This window comes from Sus scrofa, chromosome 16 (assembly GCF_000003025.6).
Source record: "Sus scrofa isolate TJ Tabasco breed Duroc chromosome 16, Sscrofa11.1, whole genome shotgun sequence".
NCBI lineage: Eukaryota > Metazoa > Chordata > Mammalia > Artiodactyla > Suidae > Sus > Sus scrofa.
The window spans coordinates 46,645,454-46,670,440 of NC_010458.4; the positions used below are offsets into that span (position 1 = coordinate 46,645,454).

The 24,987-nt window shown below is 43.3% G+C and overlaps 2 long non-coding RNA genes across 2 annotated transcripts in view; both read right to left on the minus strand.

Annotated features, from left to right (window-relative positions):
- LOC110257262 overlaps positions 1 to 9,778 on the minus strand; it is an 83,669-nt gene extending 73,891 nt beyond the window's left edge. Inside the window, exon 1 of the long non-coding RNA XR_002339644.1 lies at positions 9,338 to 9,778. This is a non-coding gene — a long non-coding RNA (uncharacterized LOC110257262). The remainder of the gene's footprint in view (positions 1 to 9,337) is intronic.
- Positions 15,028 to 24,987, minus strand: part of LOC102159645 — a 277,528-nt gene continuing 267,568 nt past the window's right edge. Inside the window, exon 5 of the long non-coding RNA XR_002339503.1 lies at positions 15,028 to 15,081. This is a non-coding gene — a long non-coding RNA (uncharacterized LOC102159645). The remainder of the gene's footprint in view (positions 15,082 to 24,987) is intronic.

Consider the following 24,987-nt stretch of genomic DNA (forward strand, 5'->3'; position numbering starts at 1 on the left):
ATTCATGACAGGGTCAAGAAGTTCGGTGGGCTTGAAAACTCAAGTGGGAGATGTCACTGAAACATGGACAAAAGGGAAACACCAAAAATTTGCCTCTGGGTTCTCCATTTGGCAGGCTAGTTGTATAGCCTCTTTTTAAAGAAAACCTGTCTCGGAGTTCCCGTCGTGACACAGTGGTTAACAAATCTGACTAGGAACCATGAGGTTGCGGGGTTTTCGGTCCCTGGCCTCGCTCAGTGGGTCGGGGTTCCAGCGTTGCCATGAGCTCCGATTGGACCCTTAGCCTGGGAACCTCCACGTGCCGCAGGAGCGACCCAATAAATGACAAAAAAAAAAAAAAAAAAAAAAAAAAAGGAAAACCTGTCTCAAGATTTTTTTTTTTAGTTTCGAGAAAAGTTTTATCATTTTACTTAAATAAGTATGACAAAAAGAACTGAACATAAGTATATAGTTTAGAGCTATACTGAAATCTAAAGAAATGTTTAAGTTATAAAATTTTGTAAATTTAAAATCAGTAAAAATAATTTAATGTAATAGTTTTTATTTTATTTTATATTATTTTGCTGAAATGAAACCATCCAGATTACATTTCATAGCAAGACAGTTTTGTAGGCTTAGTGCCTTATTTTTTGACTTGATTCTTATGCTTTCAATAAGCCATTGAGACATTATTGGAGTTCCCGTCATGGCTCAGTGGTTAATGTATCCGACTAGGAACAACGAGGTTTTGGGTTTAATCCCTGGCCTTGCTCAGTGGGTTAAGGATCCGGCGTTGCAGTGAGCTGTGGTGTAGGTCGCAGATGCGGCTCGGATCCCGCGTTGCTGTGGCTCCTGGCATAGACCAGCAGCTACAGCTCCGATTGGACCCCTAGCCTGGGAATCTCCATATGCTGCGGGAGCAGGTCAAGAAATGGCAAAAAGACAAAAAAATAAATAAATAAAAAAGAAAATAAAATAAACGCTATTGAGACATTATTTTTTGTTAAAATAGTTTTTGAGTTCTCAATTTCTTAGGTTGACCAGCCATTTAAAACTGTGTGTCAAAATGCAATACCGGCAGGGGGCGGGGGACATTAAATTCCACATAATAGTTTTCCAAATGTTTTTATAACTCCTTGAACTGTCTTCTTATGGACTGCCCCACATGCATAAATAAGAATAAGAAGATGGATGCCAATTATCATGCTTGCTAGTCTTGCTAGCGGCACAACTGAGGTATTTTGGAGTTAGGCTTGCCTAGGCTGCATTTTTTTTTTTTTGGCCTCCCCTGTGGCATGCACAAGTTTCCAAGCCAGGGATTGAACCCATGACACAGTAGTGACCTGAGACACAGCAGTGACAACACCATATCCTTAACCTGCCACACCACCAGGGAATTTCTAGGCTGCTAATTTTAGAGAGTGTTTAATTTTTGCAAACAAATGCAAATTCAGATATGGCAATTGAGCAGCAGCACTCAGTTACAAGGTAATTGCGCAATGTCCAGAATTGCTTAGAGTAACTTGTTTGACAACACAAGGCTAAAATTATCATAGAAAACCTATACCTTGTGGACCACGATCAGTGTTGGCAAAACATCTTCCTAGTTTATTGTTTTGCCTGGGACAACCCGGCCTCACTAATAGATTTCTTATCAGAGAACCGTTAGTAAAATAAATTTTGGGAATTTAGAAATGTAGGATAGAAATCTCATTCAAACAGTAAGACTGGAGAAGGCTAAGACATATAAAGGCATCTGATAATTGAAGGTAAGAAGATTTTTTAGCAACTTCTAGTTTACATTTACTTTTCTGCCTTAAATAGCACAAACTAACAAGTTTAAAATGTTATTACTTTTTTTTTTTTTTAAATTTTATGGCTGTACCCACAGCATATGGAAGTTCCCAGGCCAGGGATTGAATCTGAGCTGCAGCTGCAACCTACGCTGCACCTGTGGCAACGCTGGATCCTTACCCCACTGCATCAGGCCTAGGATGGAACCTGTACCTCCTCAGCAACCAAGCTGCTGTAGACAGATTCTTAACCCACTGCATCACAGTGGGAACTCCCCATTATTACTTTTTTTCTTTATTGCTTCTTAGGGCTGCATCCTCGGCATATGCAAGTTCCCAAACTAGGTTGCGAATTGAAGCTACAGCTGCCAGCCTACGCCACAGCAACGTGGGATCGGAGCTGTGTCTGTGACTTACACTTTAGCTCATGGCAATGCTGGATCCCCAACCCACTAAGCGAGGCTAGGGATTGAACCCGAATCTTCATGGATACTAGTTGGATTCATTTCCACTGCACCATAACGGTAACTCCCATTACTTTGTTTTTTTTGCCTTTTTCTAGGGCTGCTCCCATGGCACATGGAGGTTCCCAGGCTAGGGGTCTAATTGGAACTGTAGCAACCGGCCTATGCCAGAGCCACAGCAACACGGGGTCCGAGCCACGTCTGCAACCCACACCACAGCTCATGGCAACGCCGGATCCTTAACCCACTGAGCAAGGGCAGGGATCGAACCCGCAACCTCATGGTTCCTAGTCGGATTCGTTAACCACTGCACCATGACAGGAACTCCCCCATTACTTTTTAAGAGTACTTTTTTTTACTTTATCTGCAAACCAACATTCAAAGACTATTTTCAAGTTTGTTTCTGATGAATCCAGAGGCTTTTCCCTCATGCTATGTCTTGGAGGAAAAAAAAGCCAAATTCTTTCTTGTTTTACACAGAAATGAGCCAAGAACAAAATTAAGCAAAAATATTTTATGTGCCTTTTTAAAATTTAACCAAAAAACCGCGCAATTATTTTGAGTACTATTAGAAGGAGACCATCAACCAAGGGGTAGGTTTGTCCACAAGGGTGGTAACTATTCTTTATGAATCACTTTGTTTCACCTGGTGCCCCAGGAATTTCCCATGGGCAGATATCCAGCCTGTGCAGGTACCCCACACTCACCTTCCCCACACTATGCAGTAATTTCCATGTCAGAGTCTCTAACATCCTGCTTCTTCTGCATCAGAAATTGCAGATTTGGTAGCCACGAGGCATTGTTTCCTAGCACTAGGTTGAAAAATTCTGGCAACTGAGACCCCAGAGATTTCAAAGTTTTCACCGTCTGTCTGACTGAGCTGCTTAAGGTCACTGGCCAACTTAGTGGTTCAAAGGATTACTGAAATCTTCCCCATGTATAACCCTGTCTACTTGACTTCGAATATAATCACATCATGTGAGTAGTGACCTATGTTGAATTTGTGTGTTTGTATGTGTATCTGGGTAGATAATGATTTATATTCTAGGAGGAAATCATTTGGTTTGCTTTTTAGGAACATATACTGTTCATCCTATAAAGAGCCTCTGCACATCTATTTTTAGAATATTTTGTGGCAGATGCTGCTGTCCTCTACTATCCTTTCTTTTTAATAGTATGATTTTTATCAGGCACATCACTGTCCTGAATAAAGGCCATGTTACCAGCCTCCTTTGTGGCTAATTTGTGGTCTTGTGATTAAGCTCTGGTTAATGAGAAGTAAGCAAAAATGTCAGAGAGCAGCTTCTGGGAGCTTTACATGAGATATTGGTGACTTATGGTCTTTGCCTCTTTCACTACTTCGTACCTCCTGAAGCCTGGAAGCAGATGTCACTTTGACCATGAACCTGAGGTCACATCATACAGGAAATAGCTCAGTCAACTGTTTACCACTCTACCAGCTCTGCACTGCTTTCGTCTTTTACCTGGGAGACATCTACTCCTGTTTCTTCATCTTTCTTGCTTTCCTTTTTCTAATTTTGGATTTTGCTGTTACTTGTACATAAACCTAAAGTTATAGAATGCAATTTAGTTTGAAGCCCATCACTAAGTGCCCAACTTACAGCACTGATATAAGGAGGTGAAAACACATGGAAAGACATTAAATCTACCCTTGAACAATAAAGAATTTTAAGGCATGCACATTAAGGCTGGGTCCATCATTTAAACAGCTAATAGGGAGAGAAACCATGCTCTGAATCCACATAGGATATAGAAGAAAGGTCATCCACTTGCATAAATGCTTGAAGGTCAAATGTCAAGAGTTGTTTGAATAGCTTGGTGGGCTAACATGAGGTAATCCAGTCCCAGACCTCTTGGGAATAAGCTTAGAGGTTGAAAGGGAACTCCAGACAGAACTTTGAGAAGGTCCGTGGGCCAGGCTGATACCAGCCCAGCTCCCCTTCCCTGAAGCTGGTGCAACCCGCCCCACTCCACCCTAACCTCTGACCTCTTGCACAGTCCCACACAGAGCAAAGCCCTGGGCAACTGCACTCCTGTTCCTTTACCACGCTGGTTGCAAAAATAACCCCCAGCTGCTCCAGGAGTGCTAGAGGGTATGGGGACAAGCCCAATCTCACACTTGGAGTTCTGAGAGGGAAGGGCAGCCCACTCAGGCAGGCATTGGATGCCTGAAGAGCCCTTATCCTTCTGTGAGGGAGGGTGGCAGCTGCTTTCAGAAAGGAGGCCACCCTAAGAATGCTTGGTAAGTGCACAGGAATTGCAGCAGAGGAGGTAGCCATTCCTGGGAGCCCTGCTCCACTCGAGTGCAAAGGCCAGGAACACAGAGCTAAAAATGCTCCTGGAAAATCCCCACCTCTGGGCAAGTCAGGGTGATGCTGAACAGACTCCCCTCTCTCCCAGCGTCACCACCAGGAAGGGACAGCTGGGGTGACCTGGGCACGATAACCAGCAACCAACCTGAAACCAAAGCAGCAGGAACTGGAGCCCAGCTGTGTCAAATAGACATAGACACGGAAGCCACGTGGCCCCAGGGCGTGGGGGGAGAACAGGGTGGGGCAGGAGGGACTGAGCCACCGTCCAGAGAAACTAGGACAGATGTCGGCTTTTAAAGCTCCATGCTACTTCAAGGTGAAGGGAGTTTATTCACAGCAGCTGAGTCAAGACCCTGATTCATCAGTTTCTTCATGGGACTCAGACATCTTTCTCTTAAAGGACAACCCACTTGGATGTTCTGGTGCAGCTTTTTAATTTGAGAGACTTGCCCTGTTTCAGTCCTCTTCACTCTTGTTCAAAGGACAAAGACTTCATCTGTATTTCTCGACCTGACAGTCCTCCACTCACTCATCTGTGTACACTGTTTCTCTAAGAGTGACCAGTGTCTCTACCTAGTAGACATAATAGTAACCTAGAGCAAGTAGACAGAAACACATGGCCACCAGCAGAGGATTGGCAGAGCATCTGACCTGGCTGCAGGTGTCAGCTTAATATCCAAAGCACCACAGTCTCTCCCAAAAGAAAGGACTCGGGTGGGAGAGGTGGATGGTGATGCTGATGATGCAAAATGCTATTAACCTTGACTCACCCAGTTTTTAGATGAATTATGTTGACTACCTAGAGACTTACTTGTCTTCTTTCTCTCTCCTCCTCTTCCCTTTTAGGCAGTTCATAGCTTTTAAGCACCACACCACCTCAAAGTATTCTTAGATTCTCTCCAAGAAATAGAGTGAAGGAATCCTTTATGTGATGCTATGCAATATTAGATCATCTCTCATCATTGGAATAGTCTCTGCCCATTCCCCACCCCAACTATGTCAAATTTTCTCAGGTTAAATCAGCAAATATTTATTGAGCCCAAATCATAGGTATCACTGACTGCAATGAGATAATTAAAACACAACAGCTGTCTTCAAGAAGCTCATCTTCTATATGGGTAGGGTCTGTACATACACAGACAACACACACACCACACAGTAATTGTTCAAAGACAACAACCCAGGAGATGCAATCAAGGTTTAGTTTACTCTTTTTCCAAGTGAAAGGACAAAAAATGTGGTATTATTTAGATAAAGGAAGGACTTTTCAACTTTAAGTTGAAGAGGAGGCTAAAGACTTCAGGAAGCAAATAGGGCCATGATAGCCTGGTGTTACAGGTCAAACTGTAGCCCCTTTCAAATATCCCCACACTGAAATCCTAACTCCTAGTAGCTCAGAATATGACTTTATTTGGAGCTAAGTTCTTTATGGAGGTAAACAAGTTAAAATGAGTTCATTAGTATCAGCCCTAATCCAAGAGGACTGGTATTCTTTTCTAAATGCACAAGTTATGGAGACAGACATGCAGAGAAAGAAGACAATGTGAAGAGACGTAAGGAGAAGGCGGTCCTCAAAAAGCCAAGAAGAGCGTCTGGAACAGCCCCTTCTCTCATGGCCCTCAAGAGGCAACAACACTACCAACACCTTTCTTTTAGACTTCTAGCTATCACACTGTGAGACAAGTTTCTAGATTGTTTTTGAAGTCATCTTGTCTACGGTAGTTCCTTAGAGCAGCCTGAGGAAAAGAATACAGCTGGGCACATGGGTAAGATCTAAGTCAGCACAGGATGATGAGGAAAGCCTTGGATGTCTGCGAAATGGCACAAATAAGATAAGCCAGACAGACTGAGAAAATTGATTTAGCTGAAGCAAAACACTCATGGAGAATAGTGGTACAACATAGCTTGTTAGGTAAGCAGCAGTCTTCAGGTCTACATATTGGGCTGTGTTCTCCATTAAGGCATTTGGAATGTATCCTGGGCCGGGAATCAAATCTGCATTACAGCAGGGATCCAAGTCACAGCAGTGAAAACACCAGATCCTTAAACCCCTGTCCTGCACCAGAACTCCCTGTAATGTATTCTAGATGCAGAGGTAACTTTGCTGGCATCTCATCAGGGCCCATGTGATAACAGAGATGGTGGGTGTATTAGGAAGATGGTGAGCAAGACAGATGGGACAAAGGAGCTGGGAAGAAAGTTGCTCAGTTATAAGTGGTTCGCAAACTTGACTGCAAATTAGAATCACTTGGCTTGATAGGCAGACTGATGACTCCTGTGGATATTCATAGCTTAATCCTGGAAACCTGTGAATGTTATTTTACATAGCAAGAGACTTTACCAATGTGCTTTAGGATCTTGAGATGGGGAGATTATCCTGGATTATGCAGACAGATCCTATGTGTAATCACAAGTATCCTTGTTGGGAGGGAAGCAGAGGAAAACTAGGCTTAAGAGAAGGCAATGTGGTAAAAAGAATAGGGAGAGGAAAGGCCACATGATGTGGCCACAAAAGAAAGAACAGAACAGCTTCTAGAAGATGGACGTGGCAAGGAAACAGATTCTTCCCTAGAGCTTCCAGAGGAAGCAGCCCCTTCATTTTGGTCCAGTGTAACTCATTTCAGACTTCCAGCATCCAGAACTCTAAGAATAAACCTGTGTTCTCTTAAGCCGCCAAGTTTGCGGTAATTTGGTAGTAGCCAGAAGAAATGAAAACACCTGGAGAAGACTTCCAAGTGTTTGATAGCTGGGCCCCGTCCCAGAGCAACTGAATCTGAGGGCAGGGCCCAGGAATCTGTAGTGCCTCCCAGGTGTGTTACTGGGTTGAGGTCCTTTGAGGCAGCATCCAAGAACAGGGGCAGAAGCAACACTACAGTGAGGATGAAAGGAATGCAAAGATATTCTGAAGAACAAAACACCTGGGACGTAGTGACTACTTGACTATTTCACTTAGGTAAAGAGGCAGGGGCCATAAATGGATCAGATTTGGAAACTGCATGTGGAGAGCACCTGGGCCTCTCCTGCACTAGAAGAAGAGCAGGGCGCGGTGGGGAGGGGGGTCGACCTGGTCGTAAGTGTCAAGGTGGGATTGTCCAAGAGGTGTAAGATGAGACCTGGGGAGTAAGCAGAGCTGGAAATAGTATATGGGAAGCATTAGCAAAGATGGGAATTGAAGCTGTGACAGGGAGATTTCCAAAAAAGTTTTGAAATGGGGAAAAAAAAAAAAAAAAAAAGAAAACCAGGGCTATCCCATACAATTGCGAAGAATGAGAAAATAAGGAGATAGAATCGTACACATTGGGATTCTCCAGAGAAGGAGAACTGATAGGATACTTACACATCTAGATACACACACACAGATTATAAAGGGCTGCTTACATAATTATGGAGCTGAGAAGGATACAATGTCCTATCTGCAGGCTGGGAGCCCAGGAAAGCCTGTGGTGTAGTTCAGTCCAGGCACAAAGGCCTGAACACCAAAGGAGCCAATACTTTAAGTCCTAGTCCAAGTCTGAAGGCCCTGGAACTAGCAGCCCCAGTGTCAAAGAGCAGAATTAGATGGCTACCTTGGCGCAGGCAGAGAGCCAATGTGACCTTCGTCTACCTATTTGCCTGTTGGGGGCCTCAGCAAATTGAATAATGCCCACCTGGATTGCTGAGGTGGTTTACTCAATCTGCAGATTCAAATGCTCATTTCTTCCAGAAACATCCTCACAGACACCCCCAGCCATCATTTTTACTAGCTATCTGGGCATCCCTTGGTGTAGTTGACATATGAGATTAACTACCACAAGAAGAAATCATCAGAGTGGCAGAAGGAGATTCAACATTACAACCTAGAAGCCCAGAGTGGGAGAGGGGGGGAAGGCTTGGAAGGGAGGGGGAAGGGAGCACACTCACATGCTGTGCAAAGGGGGAAGGGGAGGGTGACTAAGAAAAGATGGCAGATTAGAGGCCATCGGTGACCTTTGAGAAAGTCATTTTGATGGTAGAGAAGAGGTGGGGAGGAGAGGCAGCAATCAGATTACAGCAGGAAGTGGGCAGCGAGGATGTGGAAGCAGCAGTAGAGACTAGCTTTGGGGGATCCAGTCGTGAAAGCAAGTCTGAGGAATGTAGTTCATAGCCTCGCCAACTAGACAGAGATAGCTTACCATGATGGTCTTTGGAGTCAGACCACCATGACCCAACACTAGCATCTCCACCACCTAAAATTTGTATGACGCAAATTGTTTAATTTTGTGCAGACTCAATTATCTTGTTTGGAAAACAGCTGTAAATAATACCTCCAGCAAAAAATTGTGAGGATCAAATGAAATAGAATAGATAAATTGCCTGTTTTCACTGTCTGGTACACGGTAAATGACGTAGGTTTTGAGGCAGAGATGTCAAGGAGCTTTGGAGTCCTACTTTCCAATAAACAGGATTGACAGGTAAAAATGCAGGATTTGCACATAGCTTTGCATTGCAAATTAGAAATAGTTTTAAATATAAGGGTGTCTTAAATACTGCATGGCCATATATTCCAAAAAAAACCTGTTTTGTTCAGTTTCTACTGCTACTGTTAGCAAATTATCACAAACTGAGTCAATTCAGTGACACACATTCATTATCTTACTGTTATTTAGTTCAGAAGTCTGACACGCTTCTCAGTGGCTAAAAAGCTGGGTGTCAGCGGGGCTACATTCTTGCTGGAGGCTCTAGGGGACAATTTATTTTTCACCTTCCCACCCCAACCGCCCCCCCAACCTCCACCCCTGAGGTTGCTCACATTCCTTCACTCACAGCCTTCTTCTGCCATCTTGAAAGGCAGCAACGCTGAAGCCTCCAACCCTTCTTCTTTAGTCACAGGTCCCTCTGATTGCAGGTGGCAACGGGTTCTCCTCTTTTAAAGGCTCGCTTGATTTGATTGGACCCAGCTGCCTGAGCCAGGAGATACTCCCTCAATGCAAGCCCCAATAGCTTAATCACATCTGAAAGTTCTTTTGCCATTAATTTAACACATTTACAGGTTCCAGAGATTAGGAGCTGGACTGCTTTTGTGGGATGTTATTGTTAATCTAAAAGCCTAATTGAACTAGGTGACCCCTTATTGCTCAATCTGGTGACTGTGACTCCACCCATAAAAGTTCTGTGATTCATTGGAAGGAAAAACAAGGCTAATTTCCCTGGCCCCTAGGACCCCAACTACACACTTTGTCACTTCCTCTTTCCATTCTACAATTCCCCCATATGCATCTCCATCCACGCTGCATTATGTGAATGCATTTGTGTTCAAAATTTTATAAATGAGATCTGTAGCTATTTGAAGAAAATTGTGTAAAGAAAATTCTACTTTATCTTGACTTTCATTATAAAATAACACTTGACATGTAATAGGAATTAATAAGAAAAACAGAAGCCATTTTAGGTATTTCAGGAAAAAAAAAGGAATTTAATACAAGGAATTGGATGCATGCAAGAGCCCCGGAAGGGCTGGAGGAGGGTAGGTCAAGTGAAGCAACACAGTTTCAGGTTTGCTGCTAGGTTTTCAAAGACCGGAAGCTTCAGGGACTACAGGAAACTGCCGGTACTGGTCTGAGGCAGATGATTCAAAGGGAAATGTCTGGGATCTAATACAAACTCTAATATCTGTTGCACCCTACAGATTTGCCCATGTCTGGCAGAGGAGCAGTAATGTGGTTTCTACTTCTCCTTCACCTTCCAAATCCCATGCAAAGGGTTTTCAACATCAGTCTCAAAACTCTGCTGGCAAGCGGTGCTGGGAAATGTAGTTCCCAGACTTCCAGCCCTAACAATTAGAAGGAATTGCATAATAGAGCTGGCCTATTTAGCTAAAGAAAGAAACATCCCCAAAGGATTGAAGGGAGAAAACTTTTGACAAAGGAAAGAGCAAAACAATCACCAGTGCTTAGATTCTCGGTTATTATAAAAAACCGTAATCCCTAAGTGTTGTGTACTCATCTGCAACTTTTTGTTTTAAAACCATACTTCTTAAATTTGCTGTGGCTGTCCCATTGTCTTCTGGGCTTATCCTAGCCCTAGGATTTCACTGACTACACACTCTTGGCCATCAGAATTTTGTTTTTCCTGTCTAAAGAGGCAACATGTAAAAAGAAAAATCTTGGTAAATAGGTTTGTTTCCAGGCTAATTCCTGAACCATAAGATATGACTATTTTATTATCTATTGTTGTGAAACAAACTACACTTTAAACCTTAGTGCCCTAAAACAATACCCCCCCCTTTTTTTTTTCAGAGTTCTTTGGGTTTGCAATGCAGGGAGTGAGGATTCTGCTGGGTTCTTCTGCTCCCTGTGCTGTCAGCTGGATCACTCAACTACTCAGTTAGTGGCCGCCTGGGCTGGAAGATCCAGGGGACTTCTCAATGTCTGTCTAGTGCTTCGGGTGCCCCTCAGGTGGGTAACTTAGGCTTCCCCACAGCTCAGTGCCAGCTGATCAGACCCTGGCTTCCCAGAGGAAGAAAGTAGAAACTGCCAGACCTCTAATAGCCTGTGCCTGAGAGTCAGTCCCAGGATGTCACTCCACCAGACTGTATGGGTTGAGGCACAAAATCCTGATTCAAGTAGAGGAGAAATGGGCTCTACTTGAAGGGCAGGAAGTATGTGCTTACAGAGAGGGAAGGAATTATTCAATAGCTGTCTTTGCATACTCATTGGATTCTACTCTCCGAGTAATAATAACCTTGATATTTATTCTCTTATTCTATCCTCACTTCACAATTTGAGGCCTGACCTTGACTTTTATCTTTATTGCTTCTTCTCCATCAGTGGTCTCTTAGCATGTTTTGCTTATGCAGCCTATTAATAATAACCGAGCAAGCATTTCATACACGTCTCCACAGACAAAGGGCCATCTGTCCTGTGACATTTTATGTAAAGGACTTGAACATCCACTGACTTTGGGTCCCATATCAAATCCCCAGGGGTACTGAGAAAGGACTGTATGTATGTGTATATATGTATAAAACCCACCTTGAACAACACAGGAGTTAGTGGCGCTGACCCTCAGTGCAGTCGGAAACCTATACGTAACTTTATACTGGCCTGGATGGTGGTGTACTCCACAGTATTTAATAAAAGAAACCCTTACATAAGTGGATTGGCACAGTTTAAACCCATGTTGTTCAAAGGTCAACTGTATCCTACATATATTACTACATACATATACAAGAGACACATATACCACTGCCAATCTATTTGTTAAATATTAGTAAAGTTTAATGTCATTTTATTTTATTTTATTTTATTTTGCTTTTTAGGGCCACACCCATGGCATATGGAGGTTCCCAGGCTAGGGGTTCAATCGGAGCTGTAGCTGCCGGCCTACACCACAGCCTCTGCAACACAGGATCCAAGCCGTGTCTGCAACCTACACCACAGCTCATGGCAACGCTGGATCTTTAACCCACTGAGCAAGGCCAGGGATTGAACCCGCCACCTCATGGTTCCTAGTCATATTCGTTTCCGCTGCACCACGATGGGAACTCCATAATGTCTTTTTATTTTATAAGTGTAAATGTAAGCAGAAGGTTGTGTGCTATTTTTCACACTCCACTCTGAGGATCACTCACTATCCTTCTGTCTTGGTCTCATCGCTTTCTTAGGTTTTTTCATCAAATCCTTACCCTTGCAAGTCCCTTCTGCTACCCACAAAGTGATGCTGAGATTTTTCTCCCCCTTTTTATCCTCTTCCTATTGCCTGAATATATATCAAATATCTAATAAAGCTTGGCGTTGTTCCACGGTTCATAGTAGAGAGTTAAGAAATATATATATTAAGTACTTAAGCATTATGAAATCTTAAGGCTGATAGTTGGGTAAAGCAGACATGCTCTTCTTTTCTAAGTGCTGTCAGTTACAAGTTTAGGCCTCCAATATTTGTATAAATATATACAGGTACTCAGACACCCTTACCCCTCTGGGAAAAAAATCATTTGAGAATTAAACAGTGAAGAGAATTATGTTCTCTCATAGAGTGGAAGACAGAATAATTTCAGTTTACAATAGGCAGGTGTGTGCCTTTCCATCTCTGTGTCTCCTGAGTTCTAAACAATACGTGCTTAATAAATGTTTGTTAGACAAAGGCTGGCCTCTTACACCTGACTATCCAAATACTTTCAGCCTTTTTTAGTTTGCAAGTACCGAGACACACAAATAGGTACATTTTATAGTACAAAAATCAAACTCTAATCATCATGTAAAATAGAAAGAAGGTAGAACAAAAAAATAATAGGTTGGAAGTCACAGTTACAGGGACTCTACCCTTTTAGTTTTGAGTACAAGTTAATTCCCTTCTTTAGGGGAAAAATGTGTGTGGGATGTGGAAACAGAAGGGGAGACTTGAGGCAGGGAGAAAGGGTGGAAGGATTTTAAGGGATCGATTGTGATCCGCTGTGCCTATCTCGGCCAGGATGCGCTCCAAACAGACCTCAGTAGAAAGGAAGTTGGAGAAGGAGGCCAGCTTCCTTTTTCATCAAACGTGAAGCTGCTGTGTGCACAACCCTGAAGTCCAGGCTGCTAAGGGATCTGATAGCTGAGGCAGAAGCAGGGGAGAAACTGCTAATAAGGCAGGAGCTCCGGGAAGCCTGTGGGCTGCCCAAGGCCTCCCTGCAGGCAGTTCTAGTGCTTCTGGCTGCCAGATGTAATGCATAGCTCAGGGGCCTGATTCGAGGCCTGAAAATGGGAGCAGGGGTGGGGCGGGGCTCTCCCTTTCTAGGCCTGTCTAAGTGAACACGATTTCTGTCTGGTTCCCCTCAGCTTCGAAAGAGAGATTGGAGGGCTTGCCTACAAGGCAGAGTCCTGTGGAACTTTCTTAGTTGGTATTTTGAAATAAGCTCTTGAGGCAGCACATCAGGCAAATGCCGAGAAGCAAGAAATACGTGCAGGGGTGTGTGTGGGAGGGGAGGCTGGAAGGGAACCTGGCTTTTGACTGGATGCCATTTGTTCCTTTCCTTTCAGCCTGCTGTCCCTACTGTTTTTACCAAGACATTTTTTTTTCTCCCTCAAATGCAAAAGCTAGAGCTGTATGGCCCATCCATCCCTGGCCCTTTAGACAAACAAACCACGGGCTGCACTATGGCCAGGAAGCAACAGTCCAGCTCCCGCTGAAGGTGCTGACAGCTCACCTCAGGGCTCCCTTCCAGCAGGCAGGCAGGGGAGGGAAGCTTCTGGGGCTTCTGCCATTCGGCACTGGAGAGTTACCCTTATTGAGACTTTAGGAAACAAAATCAGGATATTGCTGAGCAGATTTCAAACAGATTTCAGTCGGTTACAGGGAAGAAATTGCTTTTAGGTTTAGCAAAGTCTGTGCTCCCTAAGCCAGGCCCTGCTCCCCAGCCCCTGGGCCTCGGCCCCTTGCCTGAGAAATGAAAAGATTAGGCCAGAGGGTCTTTAAAGCCCTTCTGCTGCTCAGACTTCCTCTGATCCCATGAACCTTTAATGGTCAGGGACCATGGAGAGAAGCGGAGGCCTGGAAAACCCAGAAAATTAGAAAATCCCTAGATAGGTTTTTCCCCTTGGGCTGTCATTCCTTGATTTGGAAAGTGCATGTGCCACCTTGTGAAGCCACACAATACAGATCTGACTCAGAAGGTTTCCACGTTTCTCCATCCTCACCCCTGAAATCCTGAAAAGGTCTGCTGGCCTTTCAAACAGATATAACTGCCTGCTTTAGCCTGGGCTGCTGCCCTACCCCCATCTGACCTGACTTTCCGGTTTCTTGATCTAGTTAGCACTTTTTCTCTGGCTGGGATGGGGGTGATGCTTTGTATAAAAGCCCTTTCTGCAGGAAAGGGCTGCAGTTCCCCTTGGCATCCTCCTTTGTTTATTTAAATGACTGCCCACATGTATTTAACCGTACAGTTTTACATCAAGTGCTAAGAAGCCTTTTCTTAATATTTTATAGAAGGACTTGAAACATAGGGACTTTCTGTTGATACTCATAGCAGAGCACAGCCAAATCTAACTCCTCAATAGACACATTAAAACTTGTTTAGAGTTTCAAGGCTTAATGGCCAAAATGAGGGGAGAGAAAAGGGTATGTTTATTTTTTTTTTAATTTTTTTGCTTCCATGATCTTTTAATAATTATTTTCTTTTTGAATAAAATATTAAGAGAATAAACTTAAAAGACTATATACCTCAATCCTTTGCTTCAAATGCAGGTTGCTCTGGGATGAAGCAGAAAAATACGTATTATTAACACCAGCAGTTTTTTTTTTTTATTACTCAATGAATTTTGTTACATTTATAGTTGTACAATGATCATCACAACCCAATCTTGCAGTATATCCATCCCAAACCCCCAGCCCATCCCCTCACCTCCCAACCTGTCTCCTTTGGAAACCATGAGTTTTTCAAAGTCTTTGAGCCAGTATCTGTTCTGCAAAGAAGTTCATTCTGTCCTTTTTTTTAGATTCCACATGTGAGTGATAGCATTTGATGTTGGTGTCTCACTGTCTCACTTAGCATGATGATTTCTAGGTCCATCCATGTTGCTGCAAATGCAAAAAAATTATTTCTTTTCTCTTAATGGCTGAGTAATATTCCATTGTGTATATGTACTACATTTTCTTTGTCCACTTTTATTTTATATAACTGAATGAAAAATACATTTGCAAAATAGCAAATAAAATCTAATGCAGTTTCATGCACCCAGAAGGGGATGGCGCCTGATTTGGAGGGATGCTTGCTATGTCCACATAATCTTCATTTGCAACTTCTGGGATGGCAGAAATGAGCTAGCTGCATGCAATTTCAAGTTACAACTTTTTTTTTTTTTTTCTTTTTTGGCAGACCCTTGGCATATGGAGTTCCTGGGCCAGGGGGCCTATGCCTCAGCTGTGGCAACATCAGATCCTTTAACCCTTCTGGGGATCGACACTGCATCCTGCAGCTGCCAGAGATGCTGCCGATCCCATTGCGCCACAGAGGGAAGTCACATCTTAAACAGGACACTGAAAGGGACAGAGTTACTGACCAGATTTTGAAATAATCAACATGATACATAAAATAACACCATGCCATCTCTCATTTTGTTCCTCTTACAGATCTGAACACATAGGATAGGTATTATTAGCCCCATTTTACAATAGGAATACGGACTCTAAGATAATTGAGGTATTCAAACTATCAAGGCTATCTAAAGGCTATCTAAAGCCTGAATGAAGACTGGAAATCAAGTCTTTCCTCTCCCCCCCCCCCCACCCCCTTGCACTGTCTAAAACATGGATCTTCTTTCTGGAGGACATGGCTTGATCCTCCACACTCACCTGCCCCTGGATCGAAAGAGTGGAAAAATGAAAGAAATGGGGGGAGGCGTCACCTCAGGGTTAAAACTCCTCTCAAAGTGATTTGATTATTGCTTTGCTGTGCTCAAAAACTGCTTCGGCTTTCAGGATTTTCTCTGAAACCCATAATCACAAGACCCATAGCTCCTTTTGTCATTCATGTGTAACTGCTTACAAGTGCATGGACAGAGTCCAACACAAGGGTCACCTTTCTTTGTCTAAGATGATAAAGCTGCAGCTTTCATGAGTTATTCTGGGGGAGGGGGCACTCTTTCCAGTAGCATTGTCTTGGTAGCCATCTTTCTTGCTTTAACCATGTCCTTTAATAGATGCAGAAGTATTGAAACTCTTGGTACCGACTAGTGGGACTTTTTCATGTTTAATGTGAAACAAGGAGAAATTAAGAAACTTGAATTAACTTAAATATGAATTTGGAAAACAGATTGACATTCTCACTTTTTCTAATTCAATACTTTAAGAAAAGGTACAAGGTCAGTTCTGATTCTGCACAATTCAACTGGCAAAACTCATTTTTGTCTTAAAGTTCAGTTAAAAGCACTGCCGATCAGTTTTCTTTGGGGTTCATGTCAAGGATTCTATTTTTTTACAGTTGTGTTTTGTTGAGGTCCTGGAAAAGTCTATGAATATTCAGAGTATAAAGTAGATCTAGAAAACAAAAATAAAAACCCTCAAGAATGCTAAAATCTTTTGAAAAATACTAAACAATAGGCTTCTGATGTTCATGATTTAAACAAGATGAACTGAAAAGTTTGTCAGTTCACTTTGGATTGAAAAATTGCAGACCCTTCTTTTTCTAAATTTCCCAAATCATTTCCTTCACAATGGTTTTTTTATGCCCAAAGCATACCATTTCATCCTCTGAAGAACTCTGTCCTGACGCGAACTTTGAACTGACGTGGCAGAAGCAGTTTCTGGTTCTGTATTTTGGAGGGATTGGTGGGGGAGGTTTTCAGAGAGGTCACATTGAAAAGTCTGGAATGCCCAAGCATATGTGAGCAAAATTTCCCTGAGACAGAGAACCTGAGTAGCAGAACAAAAAAGGGGTGTGCAAACAACAGACTCTGCTCCAGGGGTGTCCCTACTTTTGGCATGACTTTTAGCACAGTTATCTGGGGATACTGCTTTGGCAAAAACAGTTTGGTGGTTTTTAGTGTTACTAGTGGTTTGAAATGCCTTTTCTTCCAGTTAAGCAGTTTTAATGCAACATCTCTCAGCCACAAAAGAGCTCAACCAAATGCCTTAAAAATGAACGCTTCCTTTGGACTCTTGCCTTTCTTCATCATTATCACACACACACACACCCTCGTGGGAAACTTCACATATCTTCTAGTCTTCATCCCACTAGAGCTGATTGTTTGGATATTATTATCAATTGCATTGCTTTATTTCAGTTAAAAACAATTTACTGTAATCACTGAAGATGTCTATTCATTACAGGTCCACTAAAGCAGCAGCTTTTATTTATTAATATTTTTAATTGAAATGTAGTTGATGTACAATATTATGACAGTTTTAAGTGTACTAAAAGTAGGTTTAAAATTATTTTATGGAGGTATAGTTGATTTATAATGCGTTCATTTCTGCTGCATAGAAAAGTGATTCAGTTATACACACACACTATATATATAGTGTGTATATATATATATAAACATATATATTCTTTGTCATATTCTTTTCCATTATGGTTTATCACAGGATATTGAATATAGTTTCCTGTGCTATGCAGTAAGGCCCCTTTTTTTATCCATTCTACATATAATAGTTTGAATCTGTTTAATCTCAAACTCTCAATTCATCCCTCCCCTTCCCACCTCCTTGGCAACCATAAGTCTGTTCTTTATGTGAGTCTGTTTCTGTTTTGTAGATAAGTTCATTTGTGTCATATTTTAGATTCCATTGATAAGCAATATCATATGATGTTTGTCTTCCACTAACTTCACTTAGTATGTTAATCTCTAGTCCACCCATGTTGCTACAGATGGCATTATTTCATTTTTATGGCTGAGTAATATTCCACTGTGTATATGTACCACATCTTCTTTATCCATTCATCTGTAGATGGACATATAGGTTGTTTCCATGTTTTAGCTATTATAAATAGTGTAAAAGAGCAGATTTTAAATCAGATTTCAAAGGCTTTTCAGTGCCTCAGTTTTCTTACCTGAAAAAATGGGGATGGTAATAGGACCTCTCTCAAAGAGACTGAGAGAATTATAATGAGAATATTCCAGGTGTCATACGTGTTCTGTAAGTGTCCAATACAATTATCTTAATTTCAGACAGACCCCTTTCATTCTTTGTGCCAGGGTCTTGCTGGACAGGGGAGGGGGACCAGGTGGATACTGAGATGCACATCCTAGGACACCTCTGAGAGGAGGTGGGAAAAAACTCAGTGACCTGGTTTCTGGTTAGCTGTCCTTCAAGGAAACTTCCAGTCTCCCTCAGTTTGTCCTAACTGCAGAAGTGTAAGTTTTCCCTTTCAGATCAAAGAATAAAAAGGAGCCCCATGGCTCTACTTCCCTGCCAATCCCAAACTCCACATTGGCTCAGCTTATGAGGGGAAAACTTCAGCCTCTTCCTTCATGTTAATTTGAATAGCTGCAATCAAGCTGAAGGAAGAGAGCAGGTGTTTCTCTTCACTTTATAAGGCAGCCCCTCTGGGGGCAAGGAGAGAAACTCAGAATGAGATTGGCAGCTAGGAAGAGGCTAAGACCCACTGGCCTTTATTTATGGAAGTGCCTGTACCAGCACCATCTTGCCAAGTGAAGTGAGTCCATTGCTACCAGGGGAAAGAAGTGACAGAGGCAGCTCCCAGGCATCCTGGGATGCTGTGTGCATTTGCAGCTTGAAGAGGAATTTCTCATCCCTCTCCTGTTTTCTTTCTGCACGCCTACTGGTACCCTACAGAACCACCTGCAACCTCTTCCTGGATCCTCCTCTGTGTTGCCCCCAAAGCTTTTTTGTCCTTTTTGGTTTTATTTCTTAGGATCTGAAAATGCTCTATCCAAAGATATTAATTTTTGTTTCTTTTTTGTCATGCTCATGTTTTTGGTTTGTTTGTTTTGTTTTTGTTTTTTTTTTGTCACATAGGGAAAATGAGGAAGCTAACTGCTCTGTCTCTCTCTGTCTCTCTCTCTCTGTAAGGAACTCAGTCAGTGCAAGACCAACATGGAACTCAACTGACTCAACTGGACAACTGACCTCAAGACCTATGATCTGTCTCTAAGATTATCCAGCCTATAAAGAGCACCAGAACTTTCCTGAGATCCCTGCCAGCTGGGCATAAATCAAGATTTAGCATACAAGAGGTGGGCTCTTATCAGATTTCATAGAATAATTAACAAATTGAAGGCATCTCCCCTGCCTGCTTTCAAATATCCACCTGGAAAAAAAATATCTATTCTTACCCTGAGCCACAGAGGTTAATGCTTAAAGACTGCTCCTGTGTGCACTTCACCTGCTGGCAACATAACCTTGAGCTCAGGGCTTCATCTTCTTGCCCCTCAGTTTACTCATCTGTAAAATGGAGACAGGAATTGTATCTGTGGCAGGTACACTGTCTGGCAATAGTAAATATTACCATCCTGCCACAGAGAAGAAGCTTCCAATTTCTCAATAGCTCAATATTTAGGTTTATATAAATAAGCATAATGCCTTCTCTACTGTGCATTTCTGTCCAAGCATCTCACATCACTGGTTCTCCCCTCAAGGTCCTGTTCCTGGTGGTCTTCTCCCCATCCCTCGTCCCCTCCCAGGTTGAACTCTCCACGTGCTTCTGTCCAAAAAGATCTCTCCTGCCCCCTCTCTAGCTCATTTTTGCTTTTCACTTTACTGCGCCCTTCTCTAAATATCATGTGGAACTCCAGAGCGGTTTCTTTTGAGCTACCTAAAAAGGCAGGCATACTGCTAGGCACATGCTGGAGACACACAGTGGATGCTGGTGGGAGGGTGCGTCATGCCTGGCCTAATGAGACCTTTCTTAGAAACTTTCCGACGTGAGCACAAATCAGCTTGTGATCACCCAAGTGGAACCTCAGGCTGCGCAGTGAGATTTGCAGATCCCAAGCACAGGACTGTGAAATCCGGGAAGGGAGCGTGCTCTGCGTGCCCAGGCATTCCAATAATAGTTGCAGCTGAGGAGGACGGCACTGTGACTCACGTCCCAGGGCGCACGTACCCCGGCAGCGACGTGGGCGGGGACACTCACCCCAGCGTGGAGGGGGATTTACCTGGGGAGGCCGGACAGGGCGACTGCAGACACTGACTCGGGAGGGAGCAGGGGGCACTAGGGCAGCCGCGCTGACTCACACAGGAAAGCTAGAGGGCAACGACCAAATTTGAAAGAGCAAGTCGCCTCCGTCAGAGAAGATCTCAGAGAAACAGGAAGCATGATCAGCTGGTACCAAGCTCAGAGCAAGAAATTCAGCTGTCCTCCTGCCTTTGTTCTCGCTGAAATGTATCAAGATGAGCTTCTGCTATTCTGCGAAGGGAGACGCAGCATCCCCATTCCGCGTGGACACAGCAGGCATCTGCAAAGCCTGCCAGGAGAATCCTGGGTCAAGCTCATTACCTCCCTCACGTGGAATCACTATAGCTAATAGGATCAGTCTCAGTTTTATGGGCTGTAATGAGCTGAAGTGTGGCCAGTGAGGGGGTACTCTGCCCACCAAAATGAGAGCCAGGGTACCAGCCAGAATCAGTCCAGAGGAAAGGGGGTATTTTCTAATGTGTCTACCCAAAGGAGGACAGCTTTATTTGTAATTCACATAAAGACAGCCTACTTGCTAGCAGTGGCCCTGTTTACTGAGCACCGACTCAACACAGCCTATGCCCAACTGTGTATGGATTGGGAGTTCGGGATTAGCAGAAGCAAACTATTATATATGGGATAAACAGCAAGGTCCTACCATCCAGCACAGGGAACTATATTCAATACCCTAGGATAAACCATAATGGAAAAGAAAAAAATACATATGCACGACTGAGTCACTTTGCTGTACAGCAGAAATTAACACAACCTTGTAAATCAACTATACCTCAATTGCATTTTTAAAAAAACTTGGTACACACTGTCACATGTAATTCTTACAGGAATTCTAAGAGGCCAATTCTTTCAGTATCCTTTTTTGTGGATGTTCTGTCCTCAGAGAGATAGAACTATCTGCCTAATACCACACAGCTTTCTCTGTCATATTTGGACTTTGACACAGGCCCCGCTCCCTCCCAATATGATTTTATTTTGTGCTAAATGACAAGGATAGTGATTTAAGTCTTGAGTCATTGAGATGTCTTTTTGTAGCCTGTGTTCTCAGGGGTGTCTTGGTCAGCCTGCTGTACCTACAGGGTGAACTGGAAACGGCAGAGGATTAAGGAATCCTTGGAGAGATTGTCTCCATTCTTCCAGGGCCAGGCTGCCCCAGGGCCCACCCATGGGTAGGATGAGACCGAAATGTCCTTGGCTGAGTAGCTGGTCTGGGTGGGAGGTCCCTGGCAACATAGGGCAAGGGGCCCTCTTGATGAATGTAGCCTTGCCACTGCCCTGTTCCCTCAATGCCCTGAATGGGTGGACCTTTCTGCTATGCCCATGGTTTCCACGGTGCTCTCCAGGAAATGACAGGATAACCTGCCCCTTAAATGAAGCCATTGCTCTCAAGAGAGAGAACAACCTATAGTTCAGAAGCTCTCAACAATCCGTGCCCTTCAAATCATATCCCCAGCCTAAGAACTGATATGGTAACAAGTTCCCCAGGTCATTCTGAGGTAAGTAATTCTTAGGACTATTCTTCACAAAACACTGCTCTGGGCCTTTTGTATTATGGAGTGTAGGCCATCACACCAATTAAATAAAATGAAGAAAACTAACACTGAAAGTCTCCTTGTCAAATGAATACCAATAACGCTTGGTGTCTTGGTGTCCCTCGTGGCTCAGTGGGTTGAGGATCCTGAGTTATCACTGCTGTGGCTCAGGTCATTGCTGTGGCTCAGGTTCGATCCCTGGCCTGGGAACTTACACATGCTGCAGGCATGGCAAAAAAAAAAAAAAAAGAAGATGTTTCCATTTTTAATCTGGAACACATTTAGATATGTGCATATGTAGAGAAACACCATATAGGTCTTTAACTTACATGATTTCAATTATATAAGCTCTCTTTTACATACTTAAAAATGCTATAAAATTATATTGTGCATACACACATATTGCATATTTATACAAACACAATACTGGGCAGGGTTGTATGCCCAAAACCTTGTATAACTACACTGTATGGATGATTTAAAATTTTTTTTTTTAATAACTTGTGCTTTATTATTATTATTATTATTATTATTTTGTCTTTTCATCTTTTCTAGGGCCGCACTTGCAGCATATGGAGGTTTCCAGGCTAGGGGTCCAATCGGAGCTGTAGCCACTGGCCTGCGCCAGAGCCACAGCAACACCAGATCCAAGCCACATCTGCAACCTACACCACAGCTCATGGCAACGCCGGATCCTTAACCCACTGAATGAGACCAGGGATCGAACCCGCAACCTCATGGTTCCTAGTCCGATTCGTTAACCACTGCACCATGACAGGAACACCTAACATTTTTTCTAATGTACCTTGATGGCATCTGACTTGAGAGCCTAAGCTCACAGAAGATGAGATTCTACTATAATTACTATTGTGTTGCCAGGGTGAGCAGAGGAGTTTAAGAAAAAGAATGTACATTTGAAGACAGATTGCTAAGGGATTGAATCCTGGACTTGGAACTCTGTATCACTCAATGTGCAATACTTACTATTCGGTGTGTACATGCTACAGCCCACAAACGTTTACTTACTTAGTTCTATACACTCAGACCAAGCACTTCAGTAGCATTTATGTGAAATAGAAAATGTCTATGATACATCCCTAAAGACTCCTAGACAACACTTTCCCAATATGTGTTCCAAATTTAGCAAAGGCTTCTTTAGCCATTTAAACTTGGAATAGTCTATATGTTATCCACTCCTCCTTGAGAATCGTAATCTATTGACCTGCTAAAGGATCAAGAAATCCTACAGTAAAAATACCTGTTTAACTTGGTTTAGCCCAGTTTACTGGCATGTTATACCCTTTAATATGTATTAATGTCCCAGAGCCGAAAATACACTTTGGTAAATGTTTCCAAAATACGCAATTTAGGAGAGCCTTAGTCACTGCTGGCCACATTACTCTGCCTTCTAGGAGCCCCTGGCTGAGCAGATAGGTTCCTGTGTAACTGCTGGGTATCAGCACAATGAAAGTCCAATTCTGGGTATCGCCAGCATCAGAATCACCTCAGATGCTATATAAAATGTGGTTTCCTTGGTTCCACCTCAAAGCTGAGGTGGCATAAGGAGGCATCACAAGCATCAAACAAATGTTTGCAATGCATCGTGTAGGTGTTAGGAGTTAAATGCAAGCCGGCAGTAGTAACGAAGCCCCAGGTACTTCTCCCTCTCAATCTCCAAGCTTCTAGAGCTGATTTAATGTGATTCAAGAGACAGAAGGAAATATTTCCCTACCTCCTCATGTTGGAAGCTCTAGTGGGCATTTAAAGGGGTGCCATCTGTCATAGTTTAGTGTGGGGTCTTTTAATCAGATTGCTTTCCTGCCCCAGGTGCTCAGGCAATGGGCAGCTTGATCTCTACAGGAGTAGTTTCTGCACAAGGGCTGTCACTTGGGACCACTGTGCTCTGTGACCTGACTCCTAAACACAGACGTACTCTTGTAAAGAATGTTCCTGAAGGAGGAAATTATGAGGATACCATGCAGCCTCAGGGATGGAGGTCTGAGAAGAAAGAGTCGGCCCTTTAGTTATGAGAGGGAGTCTATTAGAGGTGGGTTTTGCTTTTCTGTTTATTTTTTTGTGCTTCTGTGGGTCCTTCTGGGTAAATTTTCTTTTCTTTTTAGGGTCACACTTGTGACATATGGAAGTTACTGGGCTAGGGGTTGAATCGGAGGTGTAGCTGCAGGCCTACACCACTCACAGCAACGCCGGATCAGAGACACATGTGCAAACGATGCTGCAGCTTGCAGCAACACCAGATCCTTAACCTACCAAGTGAGGCCAGGGATCAAACCCACATCCTCACAGATATTATGTTGGGTTCTTAACCTGCTAAGCCACAGTGGGAACTCCTATTAGAGGTGGATTCCATGCATAAGAACCCTTCTGTTAGTAGTGGTAAGAGTCTCCTTGAAAACACAATGGACCTGAATCCTTGCTCTAACTTTTTGGGATGTAAATGAGTCTCTTGAGGAACTAGATAAACCCATCCTCCAGTTTTACGATGCAGAGAGGTCCTCAAGGTCATGGGTCTCATAACTCCTCAAAATGTAATCACCTACCTCTGGAGCTAACCTGGGAGTCTAGCTCAAGATGTACCTGTTTGTTTTTGAGGAGACAGGAGATATTCTCTTGATATTTCATCTGCTTTGCTGTATAAATTGAGTGAAATTTCATCCTGACTCTGTCATCTCTGGCAAGCTATACTACATGTGCCGTGTTGTCATACTCAATAATAAATCAATTGCCTTTCTTCCTATATTGATGTAGAGACGTAGCTGTTTGGAAGCTGAACTGTTAATTCCTCAATAGTAAGACGGGCCAGTTGAACTTCTGCTGTCCTATTCCAAGCCCTGGCTTCATATATTAGGAAAACTGGGCAAATTCTATCAATTTGCCACCACCAATGGGAGCTCTCTGGGGCAAGTCTGGGAGAAAGGAAAAGGGGCCTTGGGGACTGGAGCACACTGAGTAAGAGCATGGAGGGTCATGGCAGGTGGGGGGCAGGAAGCCCCTCCTGATGTTGACCCTGGCCCTCTCTCCTCTGCACTGAGATGCTTCACTGGGCTTTTGTGAGTCTTCCCCCATGAAACCTCACTTTCACACCTTCCCCCAAATTTCTCCTCTTCCTTCTTACTGGACAGAGAGATGAAGCAATGCAGGAAGCCCATGGTACTGAGGGTCATTGGAAAAGTGTGCCTCCCAGGGATGCTCAGATCAACCTGATGCTCAGAGAGCAGGTGGGGCAGGGGCTGTCTCACTTCCTGTGACTGTGCACCCACCCTCAGGCTCCCCTTCTTC